Source organism: Chinchilla lanigera, unplaced genomic scaffold, assembly GCF_000276665.1.
Source record: "Chinchilla lanigera isolate Chin_1 unplaced genomic scaffold, ChiLan1.0 scaffold00052, whole genome shotgun sequence".
In the NCBI taxonomy this organism is placed as follows: domain Eukaryota; kingdom Metazoa; phylum Chordata; class Mammalia; order Rodentia; family Chinchillidae; genus Chinchilla; species Chinchilla lanigera.
Window position 1 is genome coordinate 7,005,163 of NW_004955453.1, and position 13,182 is coordinate 7,018,344.

The following is a 13,182-nucleotide window of genomic DNA, read 5'->3' on the forward strand; positions in this document are numbered from 1 at the left end:
AGGTGGAGGTGGAGACAGAGAGACAGACAGAGACACAAGCAGAGAGAGAGAGACAGAGAGAGAGAGAAAGTGAAACTGTGTTGGACCAACTTCATGAGGTCTTCCATAGCTTAAATGCTGGCCTCTAAAACACTGTTTCTGGTCCATGGTATCCTCAATACATAGACGGCTCTCTCTCTTTTCTGAATTCAATAAACGACATCTACACACATTAGTCAGCATGGTTAGGGTGCACTTAGCATTTACAAGGACTCCCATTAATCATCTCCAGACATTTCCTTCACTTGAACTCAAATCCATTATGTCTTCATTTCAGATGAGTGACTTTCTCTGAGTTAGATCAGAAAGGACTAGAGGTAAAAATGATTCATCCATCTATCCTTGCTGCCAAATATTCTGCACGACCTGATGTAAATGCCTTCTTTATGGGCGAATCAATACATTTTGACCTTTTATCCAAAGAAGGGGAGATGTCACACGAGCATGGTGTGCACACCTCTAACGCCAGCGCTCTGAGCAGCTGAATCAGGAAGACTGCAAGTCTGCACCCAGCCTGGACAATCTACTGATTTATCATGACCCTGTCCCAGAATAAAATTTTTTTGAAAAAGAAGAGCTGGGGATACAGCTGAGTTTGAAGGCCCTGGGTTTAGTCCCCAGTACCACAATTAATCCGTCAAGCAAGCAAACAATCAAAACCTAGCGAAAATCATAAAATTGATGGACATAAACCAAGCTTTATGTTCTGTGTACCCTGACAATTCAAAAACTCCAAATGTCTTTATCTTTCCAACCAAGAGAACTATAGATTTAAGACACTTTTTAAAATTTTTACTTTGTATTTCTGTCCTGTTTTCTAGTCGATGCTTACATCTTTGGCTTTAGAGAAGAAAATTATTTTAAGGTCCTGAAGAAGACACCAGTGTAGCCAGCTACTAGGTATCAGAGCAGGAGAAGCAAAAAGCACACAATTCACAGGCATAATGTGAGACAAACCCTCTTCCTACAAACTATTTCCCTGGACTCCAAAAACAAAATGTGCTGTTACAAATCCCTGATTTAAAGAGAAAGCTTCTTAAAAATTGATTTTTTAGTAGGAATCTAATTAAGGATACTTAAGTTAGACTTTTTAGAGCCTGTACTGTGGAAGGATATTGATGAATATCCCAAGTCACACTTGTAATCTCACTTATCACTGACTCTGCTTTTATGATATTCTGTGAATAGGATGTCAAATGACACTTTAAAAGGTTATAATCTAAAAAATAGAAAGTACAGTCAGCATTTTCATATGACACAGATATTTATCAAAGAAGGCTGCATTAAGACATTCTGAGAGAGAGACATCTGTTCTCTCTCCTTTTTAAAGCATTTCTCAATCTATTGTTACAACACAGCCTGCATATGGATTTCCCAACTTAAAAAGGAAGAGGGTCATCTTAAAAGGAGGATTCAAGACTCATCTGGGAAGGTGACTAAGAAATTACTGAGAAAGTCTTATGAGCAAAGATCAGAAACAACATTTTTACTTCATTTAGAAAAAGCTGAGTTTAGTGATAATCTTTAAATACACGGTTAGTTGTGCACAGACTAGTAACTAAGAACTGTCTTTGCTGGAGGTATAAGAATAAATTGTGATATCCTGCTGACATCAGATCATTTTTGGGGGGGGATCTTATTTACAAAAATAAATAAAGTAAATTCACAACTCTGAGTATAAGAGGGTATGAAGGTGGTGGGTCAATAACTACACAACATCTAAAACGAAAGTTAATTTTTAAAAGTGGAGCTATGGGGAGATGAAGTCACACCACCCCACTGACGCCCTGGCACAGCAGCCGATGCTGGTGACCAGTTTTCAGACCTCACCATGCCTTCCCCCTGCCGGTCCCACCCCACGGGTGGCAGAGGTAGCTGTGCCACGGGGAGCAGACCAGATTGGCATCAATGCTGGCCTCGCACCTACTTGCTATTCTGGCTGCCCTCATTCTCCTCTTCGCTGGAGGGCCTTGAAGGATAAGATATAAAAAGCTACTCTTGCTACTGAGGTTGGAAGCCGACATGGAAAAGAGAAGGCTGCATGCACAGGAGTGCCTGGAGCTCGCAGAAACGCCAGCTGCTGCTCTGCTCCATCCCTGACGTGCCCACAGGGAAAGAGCATGACCCTTCCTCCCTGTGCTGAGGTAGCCGCAGCACTCAGCTGCTCTGGGACCCGCTGAGGGCCCCTAATTGCACCCTCCATTAGATTATCCAGCTAGGATGGGGGCACTTTAGTCTGCCTTTAATTAGATAAAACTGAGAATCATGAAAATGGATTTTTCATTGTAATTCCAAAGGACTTAGCAAGGAAAGGGAGGCTCTGTACAGAAAGATTACCTCACCAAATGCAAAACAAGGATGTTATTATAGTAAGTGCATGCAGTGGGGATTTGTTGGGGTTTAAACAGTCTCACCTATATCAAAATTGATGTTATTTTATTTTTTAATTGACATACAATATTTGTGCTTAAGGCGTACAGTGTTGTAATGGAACATATGTATGCAGTGTATAATGATCAGATCAGACTAATTACCATCTCATTGGCCTCTGATAGTCTTATTTCTATAGACAGAGAGCCTTCAAGCTTTTCTCCTCTAGCTATTTTGAAGCATATAATTCCTGCGGACTCTGGTTACCCTGCTATAGTGTGTCACGTTAGCACGGCCCAGCCTCCGCCCTCTCACTGCCCACCCTCCCAGGTGATGGTTTTCAGTGTGTAGCGCATGTGAAGACAGTTCCTATGTGCATTTTCACTTCACATCCATGAGCTCACACACAGGACCGTGTGGTGTGTCACCCTCAGGCTCCACTACTTCATAAACCATTTTGGCGCCTTGTCTCAAGAATAGCTCAAGTTGAAAGCCAGGTTTTCTTTATCAAAATAACTACTGAGAGGGGTGAGTTCCAGCCCTGCCTTGTTTTCCTACCTTTCCGTTCACATGGAGAGGCCTCAGGCAGTGAAGTCTGAGAGTCGGGACTGAGGGGTTGAACCCAAAAAAGGAGGCCTTCTGGGTCCTCTGAAATTTAGTCCAATTTCAGTAAGGGTTTTAAAAATATTACATTAAGAAAAATTAGCCAGTGAAGACAACAGATATTTTTACACAGATTTTTTTTTAAATATTAAAGTAAGAAAGGCTTACTTCCACTGAGCAGTAACAAACTAAATATCAGGAAACATTTTATACCATAAAACTCCTCAATCTCGTGGATGTAAAAAATAATTGAATAATAAATGGCTGAATTGAGAAGAAACTAAGAAAAACCCTGAGAAGCCACAGCAGGCACAAGGAAGCAGATGGACAAGAAAGCACTGCCCACCCTGTGCCCAAAGCATCCGCTGGTTCTCCTGTGACCTGGAGTTGTGGGCTTGGTGTCAGCTGTGAAGAGCTGCACCCTCTGTGAACGGTGAATCAGAGTGAAATATGAAACTGGGGAGAGGGAGGCTAACAAAGAAGATTAATCTGAGTAGTATTTGAGGAATTTGCCCTGAGAATTTGTCTACATAAGCCAGCACTCACATAATTCTGGAACACAATTCTTACAGCCTGTATTTTTTCTAAGATATTTAAAATGTAGTGGTAGGTGGCCCTAGTTGGCAATGTCCCTGGGTGTATCAAAGGCAGATGATCTCTGGCAGTATGCCCCTCCACAGAGGAACTAAAACACTGCCACAGATGAAATTCTACCGAATATGAGCTTTTGATTTTAAAAAAATGCAAAATCATGCAAGAACATAAGGTATCTTGAACAAGCTAGCTAAAATAATAACTAGCATAGTCAGGCCAGAGATTTGAGGAAAGGAATTTTCAGCATTAGGAAACAAAATAAAAAGTTTATACGCATGAGAATAACAATATAAAAGCAGAATGTGATACATTATAAGTGATTATGAATTTTAGGAAAAATAGAATTAATCAGAATTAGAAGTTTAATAAACATACTGAGAGCAAGTTAGATATACATGAAGATTATAGTACAGAGCAGTACTAAAATAGAAAACTTATCAACATACATGGAATTTAAAGTGATAAAGTTGGGGCTGGGGATTTAGCTCAGCGGCAAAAGCACCTGCCTGGCAAGTGCAAGGTCGTGAGTTCAGTTCCCGGTACCGGAGAAAAACCAAATAAATAAATAAATAAATAAATAAATAAATAAAGTGATAAAGTTAAGCAAATACCTATTTGGAGTTGCTTGAAAAGATAATAGAAACAATACAGAGAGACAGAAAAGAAATATTACTGAGAATTTTCCAAAAGAAATAAATTCACAAATTTAGAAAGTCTAACCAATCTCAAAAGGGTACAAGAAAAGAAATGTATACGTAAACACACTGCAGTGATACTGCAGAGTATAGCCAGGAAGGACAGAAGAAAGGAAGGAAAGAAGGGAGAGAGGGAGGGAGGAAAGAAGAAAGGAAAGAGGAAAGAAGGGGAAAAGAAAAGGAAAAAGAAATATAAAAAGAAATCTTAAAAATAGCCAGAGGACTATGAAGTCATCAAGCATATCATCAAAGAGAAATGACAATTAGTTTGACAAGGGACTTCTCAAAAGTGCACAGTGAATGCCAGAAAAACAATGTCTTTCTGGATGGAAAGGAAAAGGAAATAACTGCCAGCCTGGAATTATGCACGAGACAAAACCGTACTAGAAACATGAGCAAAACAAGAATATTCTCAGACAGAATGGAATATGTATGTGTCACTACCAACAGACCCTGACAAGAGCAATTCTCATAAGGACGCATTTAAGGAAGGAGGAAATCTGCCCTAAAGGAAAGGTGTGTGAGGTAAGAGAGCATGTGAGAAAAAGTCAACATGGGGGTAAATCTAAACAGTGACCATGAAGACCACAATGTTTATATTCTGTATCTTGTTGAGACTTTTAAAAGATAATAATAAAATATGGGATAATAATAGTAGCGAGTAGATTTAAAGCTAAGGATCTTTGCGCTGTTCAAATTTAGTCTACATGTAATTTTAGCCAGTAGAAGACTTAAAACCAAGGATTTTTGTGCTGTTCTGGAGAAAGTAAGAAATGTTGATTCGACACTGTTAGGGTAATGCTATGGTTTGAGCATGTCCTTCAAATTTCCAGTGCTAGGAACTTAATCCCCAAGTTCGGATGTTGATGGTATTTGGAGGTGGACACCTTGGAAGGAAACTAGAATGAGATGAGGTCACAAGGTGGAGCCACCATGATGGCATTAATGATTTTAAAAGAAAATGGAGAGAGAAGCAAGTCAGCATGCTTGCCCCATCTTGCCGTGAGATGTCTCCAGCTTGTTGTCGTACAGCAGGACAACAGATCAACACAGATGCCAGTACCATGCTCTTAGACATTCTGGCCCCGGAACCATGAGCCAAATAAACTTTTTGTACACTCCCGGGTCTCAGGGATTTTGTTACAGTAACAAGGAAAGGATTAAGACAAGTGGCACAGGGGACAGGGATATAGCTCAGTGGCATAAGCACCTGCCTGGCAAGTGCAAGTTCCTGAGTTCAATTCCCAGTACCAAAAAAAAAAAAAAAAGACAAGTGGCATACTAAGCAGGAAGGGACAAGCATCCCACCTGGCAGGGAAGTATCTTTTTCCAACATTGTTTTTAGAATTGCTGGTGTGTCCCAATAATAAGTACAGAGAGATTTTTCATTAGTTTTACTACTGTTTTTAAATTCTCTCCAGATAGTTCTCCCCCATTCTCCCTGCATCCAGACGAGAATACTCTGATCACTACCACCCTTGATATATCACTGCTTTGTTTGGCTAGGATGTTAACATTTCAAGGGTCAAGACTACAAAAATAGAAGTAGGTTACACAATTTCTGTCCAAGAAAAGAGGAAGGAGGTATGTAATATGGGAAAATATTTGTACAACATTCCAAGAAAGGAGAGGGGGATTAGAAAAGTACAGTGGTAAGAATAAAGACAAACAAATCATTTATCACTAAAATAGTAAAATCATTCCCAAAGTGAACTAAGAGTTTACAGGAAACAGAGAGGACAGAAGAATTCATTAAATGGAATCCATAAATAGAACCAAAAAACCAGAGTCTGGAAAACTCTATCATTGTTTTCAACAAGTAAAATTCAAGGGGGAAAAGACAGGTAGTGTTTTAAGAAATCTATCAATCAATGGCAATATGTGAATCTTATTTGAATCCTGATTTATACAATAAAGCTAAAAATGCTATGAAAAATCAGAGAAATTGGATCACCAGCCAGACAAAATTAATAAAGTGTTAATTATATTGAGGTGTGATAGGATAGTTCAGGGGTTATACTTTTGGAGTCCTTTTTTGTGCCCTAAGCCTTAATTATTTATGATTTGAAAATTCTGTTTCTAATAAATAGAAAGGTACAAATGTTCACCTATGTACCAGACATAGTACGTACACTCTTTGGGTAGTTCTAAGTCTAATTTAGGCTACATATAATTTGGAATATTCCTTCTTAAATGTCTGTGACTCAGTAGCCATATTATCTATTGTCATTTCACAGGTCATCTTATGACTCTCATAACTTTGTAAGTCTTTGAACTATAATACTTGGAGAGGAATGCATAACATAAATGTACTGTTCCATGAATAACATAACAAATCTTTCCAACAGGTAACTATAGAATAAATACCCGACCGCTCACCACCCAGTAAAGAGAACATTACCAGTACCTGGAAACCTCTTGCTTGCTCTTTCCTGAGCACATAGGTAATCTTACCTTTAAAAACTACATATGCATCTAGTAGGCATTCAGTTACAGATTGCTTTGCTTAACATTGTGTTTGAGGTGAAGTCATTTCTTTCTTTGAATGCAAAAATTTTCTGAAAAGTTATATGTATCTTATCTCCAATTCCTTCGTTGCACCATTCCTATCTGTCTGTTGTTCTCAGTCTTCTGCCCGTAGCTGTCATCTCGAGGTCCCCTGCCTGATCCCACAGCCAGCCATCAGTACTCATCTTCCTTCCCTCCTGTAGCACTGTCACTGTGATTGCACTGTGCCTAGAGGCGTCGGCCATTGACTTCGAGGGCATCAAGCACTCTTGATTTCCCTCCTACTGCACCAGCTGCTCTTTTCCGTCTCCCTGGTTGTCCTCTCCTCTCAAAGCTTTAACCTTGCGCAGCATTAAGGCCAAGTCCTTGAAGCTGCTTTCTCTCTGCACCGTTTGATGATTTCTTGCAGTCTCTATGTTTGCCCACAGATGTCTCAAAAATGAGAGTTCGAGCTTCGATTTCTACTCTGAACTTCATCTGCCCACTCAGCATGCCCATTTGGATGTCTAGTAGACATCTCCAAACCAACATGCTGCAAGTGAATGCCTCTTCTTCTCCCTCCTCTTTCCTTTCCTCCTCCTCCTCCTCCCTTATCCTTCTCCTTTTCTCTCACTGCTACCTAAGGAAGTGAGCCCTCCTTTGCTTGAAGAAAACCTAGTTCCCACCTCCACCCTAACCTTTGCTGTTTAAAGCACCATGGATTACCCAGACCTCCTCTCTGTGCTGGAGACCTACAACTACACTCAGGTCCCAGCATGCTCTGCTGATGAGCTATAAAGAGGAGGCCCTGAGGAGGTAGGTGCACTCCACAGCAAAAGAAGGGCAGGAAGAGCTTTCCGTTGTTATGGATATAAATTAGAATATGTATGGGAGTGGATCTTAAGGGTGTGGGATCATTGTGAAAGGAACATATACGATGAGGCCAGATTTATTGATATGGTCTACCCAATTAGAGAGTCTCAGTTCTGACCAGTTATAGAAGTATATTCACGAATGCATTCATTCATTCACTGGCAGTACTGGGAATTGGCCCCAAGACCTTTTCACTGAGCTACATCCCCAGCCTTTTTATTTTATTTTGAGACTGGGTCTTGCTATGTCCTCACTTAAGACTGGACTCAAACTTGTGATTCTCCTACCTCAGCCTTTCACCATGCTGGGATTATAGGCACATGCCATTATGCCTGGCTTTTAAGTACATTTTTAATTCCTGCACTTGATTGAATAAATTATGTAATAAAAATTCAATGAAACCCAAATAGTCTTGATCATGTCATTCAATTCTGTATTGGGGTCTTGATTGCAATGCCCATGTTTGTTGTGTTGAGCTATGACTAAAGGGCTGTATTCTATTAGATCAGTAAAATACAGAAGCCTGCATGGTGGTGCACGCCTGTAATCCCAGCACTCGGGAGGCTGAGGCAAGAGAATCATTGCAAGTTCTGGACCAGCCTGGGCTACAAAGTGAGTTTGGGGCCAGCCTGAACTGCAGAATGAGACCCTCTCTCAAAAGGCCAAAACAACAACAATAAAAAACTAACCAAAATTGGCTGAGGGGAATATACACTGGGAGCGTTGGGGGAAGAGGATCTTCAGAGATGAGACAATGATCCACCAAGGGGAAAGATTTGACACCAGAGGCCTGACCCTCTTCTGGAGATGCCACCATTGCAAGTGTCTCAAAGGCTTTATTTGAAAATAAAAATCTTTCAAGTTTCAGAAAAGACAAAGATGAGTGTGGTCACAAAGAACACAAACAAGTACTTTTTATAGGCTTTTATTTTATTTATTAGGAAATTTGGACAATATTATGTAAGTCAGAGCCCAGGTAAACAAGAGACACTGCATGCAGAGAAGGGAAAGTAGAACAGAGGGAGCGGAGCGGAAGCAGACACCCAGCACCGAGGACAGAGGTCTCACTGAGCGGAGGTCAGAGGCTCTGACATTCACTAGGCACTGGGCTCAAGCATAATTTTTCCGTGAGAGGATCCCTAGAGTTTGGAAATGCTGGAAAGACTTGAAACACCAAAGAAAGACAGGAACAGAGTAGGCCCAGGGATGGAAGAACACACATACAGGAGAGGGTGGAAGTCTGACAAGTTCATGGTCACCTGCTATGCCATCCCAAGGACTGGGTAGCTGCCTAGCAGCAGCACTGCTTCTTGCAGCAGCACTTCTGCTGGCAACAGCCCTTCCCACAGCCGCAGCCACAGGAGCCACAGCTGCAGGAGCGGCAGCAGGAGCAGGGGCAGCAGATGACCATGGGTTTGCAGCAGCAGCAGCCACAGCACCCGCAGCAGCTGCCACAGCCTCCACAGCCGCCACAGCCTCCACAGCTGCCACAGCCTCCACAGCCTCCACAGCTGCCACAGCCTCCACAGCTGCCACAGCCGCCACAACTGCCACAGCTGCCACAGCCACAACCTCCACAACCACAGCAGCCCATGGTGTCAGTAGAGAGGACGCAGGTGAGGTGAGGAGAGAGGACTCAGGAGAGCAGAGAGAGTCTGATGCCGCCTCCTGCCGGGGGCTCCTTCATATACCCGGTCCCAGGTGCCCAAACCCTGGTGATGCAGCCAGTTCCTTGTTGTTTCCTGCAGTTCCCATCAGAGACTCACGAGGCCCTCACACCCTTCCTTGTTGGCAGCTTGACTGGCTGTCCTTGCTGTTTAACTTTTACTCCTCTCTTCAATCTGTACTTAGAATAGACAGGCTTCTGACAAGGTTGCATCCAGGGGAAATCAAATGTGTATATGTTTTCTCCCTCCAGAGCTTAGAAGAGAGCCTGGCACACTATAAGGACCTGATAGTGTGTTTGGAATTACACAAATGCCTAAAGTATTCAAGAATAATCCATTTGGAAATACATAGGAATAGGAACTTATGCCAGGCAAGAGATCTGTTTTCATTTGAACCTCTTAGTCCCTGTGGGCCAGGCAAAGCACGGTTTTCTCTCTGTAGAGATTCCACACAGATCCCTAAGTGAGGAAAAAACCCTCCCTAAAGAATTAGTGGAAAACCAGAATCAAAAGGAACAGTACAGGACTCCTAACTGTGTTATGTCTGTATTTAATCTTTCTAGCTCTCTGAGGTTCTTAATTCACCAGGAGAAGTGATTGATCATTTAAAGTCACAATAAAATAATTATATGATGTTAGGTGCTAAAAATATATTGTTATGCCTACTCCTAAGGCATCAGCCAGAGTGAGGTTCCCATTTGTTCTTTATCTGCCACATAATTGGGAAAATAAAGTCAGAGAACTTCCATCTGGGGTCCAGTCTCTTCTCAGGCTCTCTTAGGTTTACTGTAGCCAGGCCCCAACTTTCAGCTCACCCATGTACCATAGAATGGTGACCCAAAATATTCCACTGGCTCTACTTTTTAGGCTCCATTTCCAGCCCCACCAGGCTGTGGGGCAATGCTGAGTCCATCAGGTAATGTTTTTGTCTGATGGTCCTCAGAATACAAGGCTGCCAGGATAACTTAGGAACTAAGACAGTCCCAGAAGACGTCCATGTGCTCTCAGTGGTCAGAGGTGAGCTGGCTTCATGGGATGACTCTCTCCTTGTCTTAGTTACTTTTCTCTCGCTGCTGAGACAAAATGCCCTATGCCCAAAATTAAAATAGGAAAGGTTTATTTAGTTCACAGTTTGGACAGGTTTCAGTCCATAATCAGCTGGCTCCAAGGCAAGGTGGTATGGAACAGTGGCAACAGTTCATCATGATGGAAGACAGCAAAAGCAACAAGAGCAAAAAAAGGAGAGAGCAAGCCTCTTTTGATCCCTTATATTATAAGCAGGCTAGCCGCCCTAGAGTGAGTGTAGTGTTCACACCATCTCTATACCCTTCTGTTGCACAGGGTGAGGATGTTTACAAAATAAGGACCCTGGCCCCCTGCTGAGTTGTTTAATTAAGCTTCTAAACTTCTGAAATTGACACAATGAATCAACCATCACAACATCCTAGGGTGTAAACAGCTACCCTAGGGCATGTCTCCTACATCCTAGGATGTAGAATTGCTAAGTCACTGAGTTAAGCTTCTAAATTTTTCAAGTTGATACAATGTATCCACCATTACACTCCTCAAAGGTAGGTGTCCCTTTGTTTGCAGCTAATGTCTCTTTGATAAGTTCTGTTGTTGAAACCAGGAGGAGTTCTTCTTGCTCAACATTCTGTTTGCTCAGCACCCTAAGAAGTTCAGCCGTGTGTGTGGGACCCTCCTGACTCATCTACCACAGCTTATGTGTGAGACACAGAGTCTATTCTGAAGCTATGTTTTCTGTAGCCATCTTTTTTCCACTCCTGGACTAAAGAAGCAGCACATAATTATCTCATTCATAAAAGAAAACTCCAGGGTTTTCTAATAGACTGTAGTGCTAGACACAGCTATTCTATTATGCTAAGGTCCTTGAGAAGGAAGTAAACAGAAAGTCTTGTGAGATCCTTCCATGGCAACAGGACTAAAAATAAGGCATGAGGAGCAGCATATAAGGGCAACCTCCAGCAGGAGGAAGCATCACACTCCTGCTCTCCTGCTCTCTCCTCACCTCACCTGTGTCCTCTCTACCAACACCATGGGTTGCTGTGGCTGTGGAGGCTGTGGTGGCTGTCGCAGCTGTGGCGGCTGTGGCAGCTGTGGCAGCTGTGGAGGCTGTGGCAGCTGTGGAGGCTGCAACAGCTGCACCACCTGCAGATGCTACCGGGTTGGCTGCTGCTCTAACTGCTGCCCCTGCTGCCGTGGCTGCTGTGGGGGCTGCTGCAGCACCCCCGTGGTTGTCTGCTGCCGCCGCACCTGCTGTAACTCCTGTGGCTGCGGCTCCTGTGGCTGCGGCTGTGGGAAGGGCTGCTGCCAGCAGAAGTGCTGCTGCCAGAAGAAGTGCTGCTGCTAGGTGGCCAACCAGCTCTGTTCCTGAGCAGGTGCAGCATGTGACTGCTACAGGTAAGTTTCTTCTTTCAGTCTGCTCCTCTGCTTGCAGATCAGAAGCACGACCTGAGCCTGTTACCAGCCCATGGGAATCTCACATTTCTGCAGTTTTCATGGTCCTGCCACCACTTAATAATCGCCAAGCAACGTACTAAATGTGAAGCCTTTGCCGTCCATTTGCATTTGACGAAACGCAGTCAAGATACTTCATGTGATACTTTCTTAAAATGCCTCTTTGTCATTACTTCCTATTTTTACCATTTCACTGGCATGTTTGTATACAGAACAACTGTTGTCTTAATAAATCATACTAACTCAGCCTCAAGAACCAGTCTCTTATTTTGTCTAGTCTAATGTGTCCATGGGAAAAAAACAAGTTCTTTCTGAACAGATAAATCCAATACTATACGTCTAAAGTGAAGAAACAATTGAAAAAAAAAAAAACAAATTGTGTGCAGAAGGCATAGACAGAGGAGGAGATAATTAAGAAGTTGTGTTTTTATTAAGGAGGGAGTGTGGAGGTGCACATCCTCAACCTTGGCACACCAATTCCAAACATCAAAATGTTCACCAGATCTCCTACTTTACAGAATCTTTCCAAAAAAGAAATATTTGATGAGCCCCCAAGTTGGCCATAAGATTGAACTGGCCCGATGGAAGGACATTAACAAAGGAAGGAATTATTCAGTAAGAACCATGATAAGATTCCCAAAGAGAAGCCCAGGGAGAGCAAGCTGTCCTTCCATAATGGGAGTCAGGAGATGGAGCTTTGGGGGGGAGGGGGAGTTGAGCCTCCTGGACTCAAAGTGACAATACGGTTTGGACACCAAACTGTCTCTCTCTCCATTTTCTTTCTCAGATCCATGTGCCCAAGCCTTTCCTGTCCTCAGGCTCCCAGAGTCCTGTGAGTTCCTCAGCCTCTAGAGTCATCCTTGAGAACCCAGCTGACTGATCTCCCCATCCCACTCTGTACCCACCCACAGAACTGCCTCCTGCCATGGGAACTCTCCTCAGCCAGAAGGGAGGAGTCAGGAGAGGAGGCCAAGCTCATCCATTTCACCCCAAAACAGCTTTCTTCACCAAGCCGGTTCTCCCAGCTGATAATATGGATCAGCAGAATTCCGGGATGGTGCACCTTTCCTAGGATCCCAGCAGAAACTTGCTTTAGATTCTTGCCCTTCCTGTCCTGCTCTCTGGAAATGAGAGCTTGTCTCCATCCATGGAAGAAAACACGGAGTGTGGAGTTTGCTGGGCATCATGACTCAGTGCTGATGTGGCTCTGGGAAGAAAAGAACTCCGGAGGCTGAGTGGATACATTGTATGTTTATAAGAGATGTCAGATATGGCCACACCAGGGGGTAAAGGATCAGGGAAAGCAGTTTACTGTGCCTCTGAGTGTTACTGGGTCTCAGTGAGATGAGGGCAAGGAGGGACCTTGGAGCAAGAGC

The 13,182-nt window shown here is 43.0% G+C and overlaps 1 long non-coding RNA gene across 1 annotated transcript; it reads left to right on the top strand.

The window, feature by feature from the left end:
• The first annotated feature begins 4,525 nt into the window (after positions 1-4,525).
• LOC102009682 lies at positions 4,526-12,052 on the top strand. The gene is made up of 3 exons (XR_001236192.1): positions 4,526-4,826; positions 6,650-6,745; positions 11,787-12,052. It is a non-coding gene; the product is annotated as an uncharacterized LOC102009682 (long non-coding RNA).
• The last annotated feature ends 1,130 nt before the right edge of the window (positions 12,053-13,182 follow it).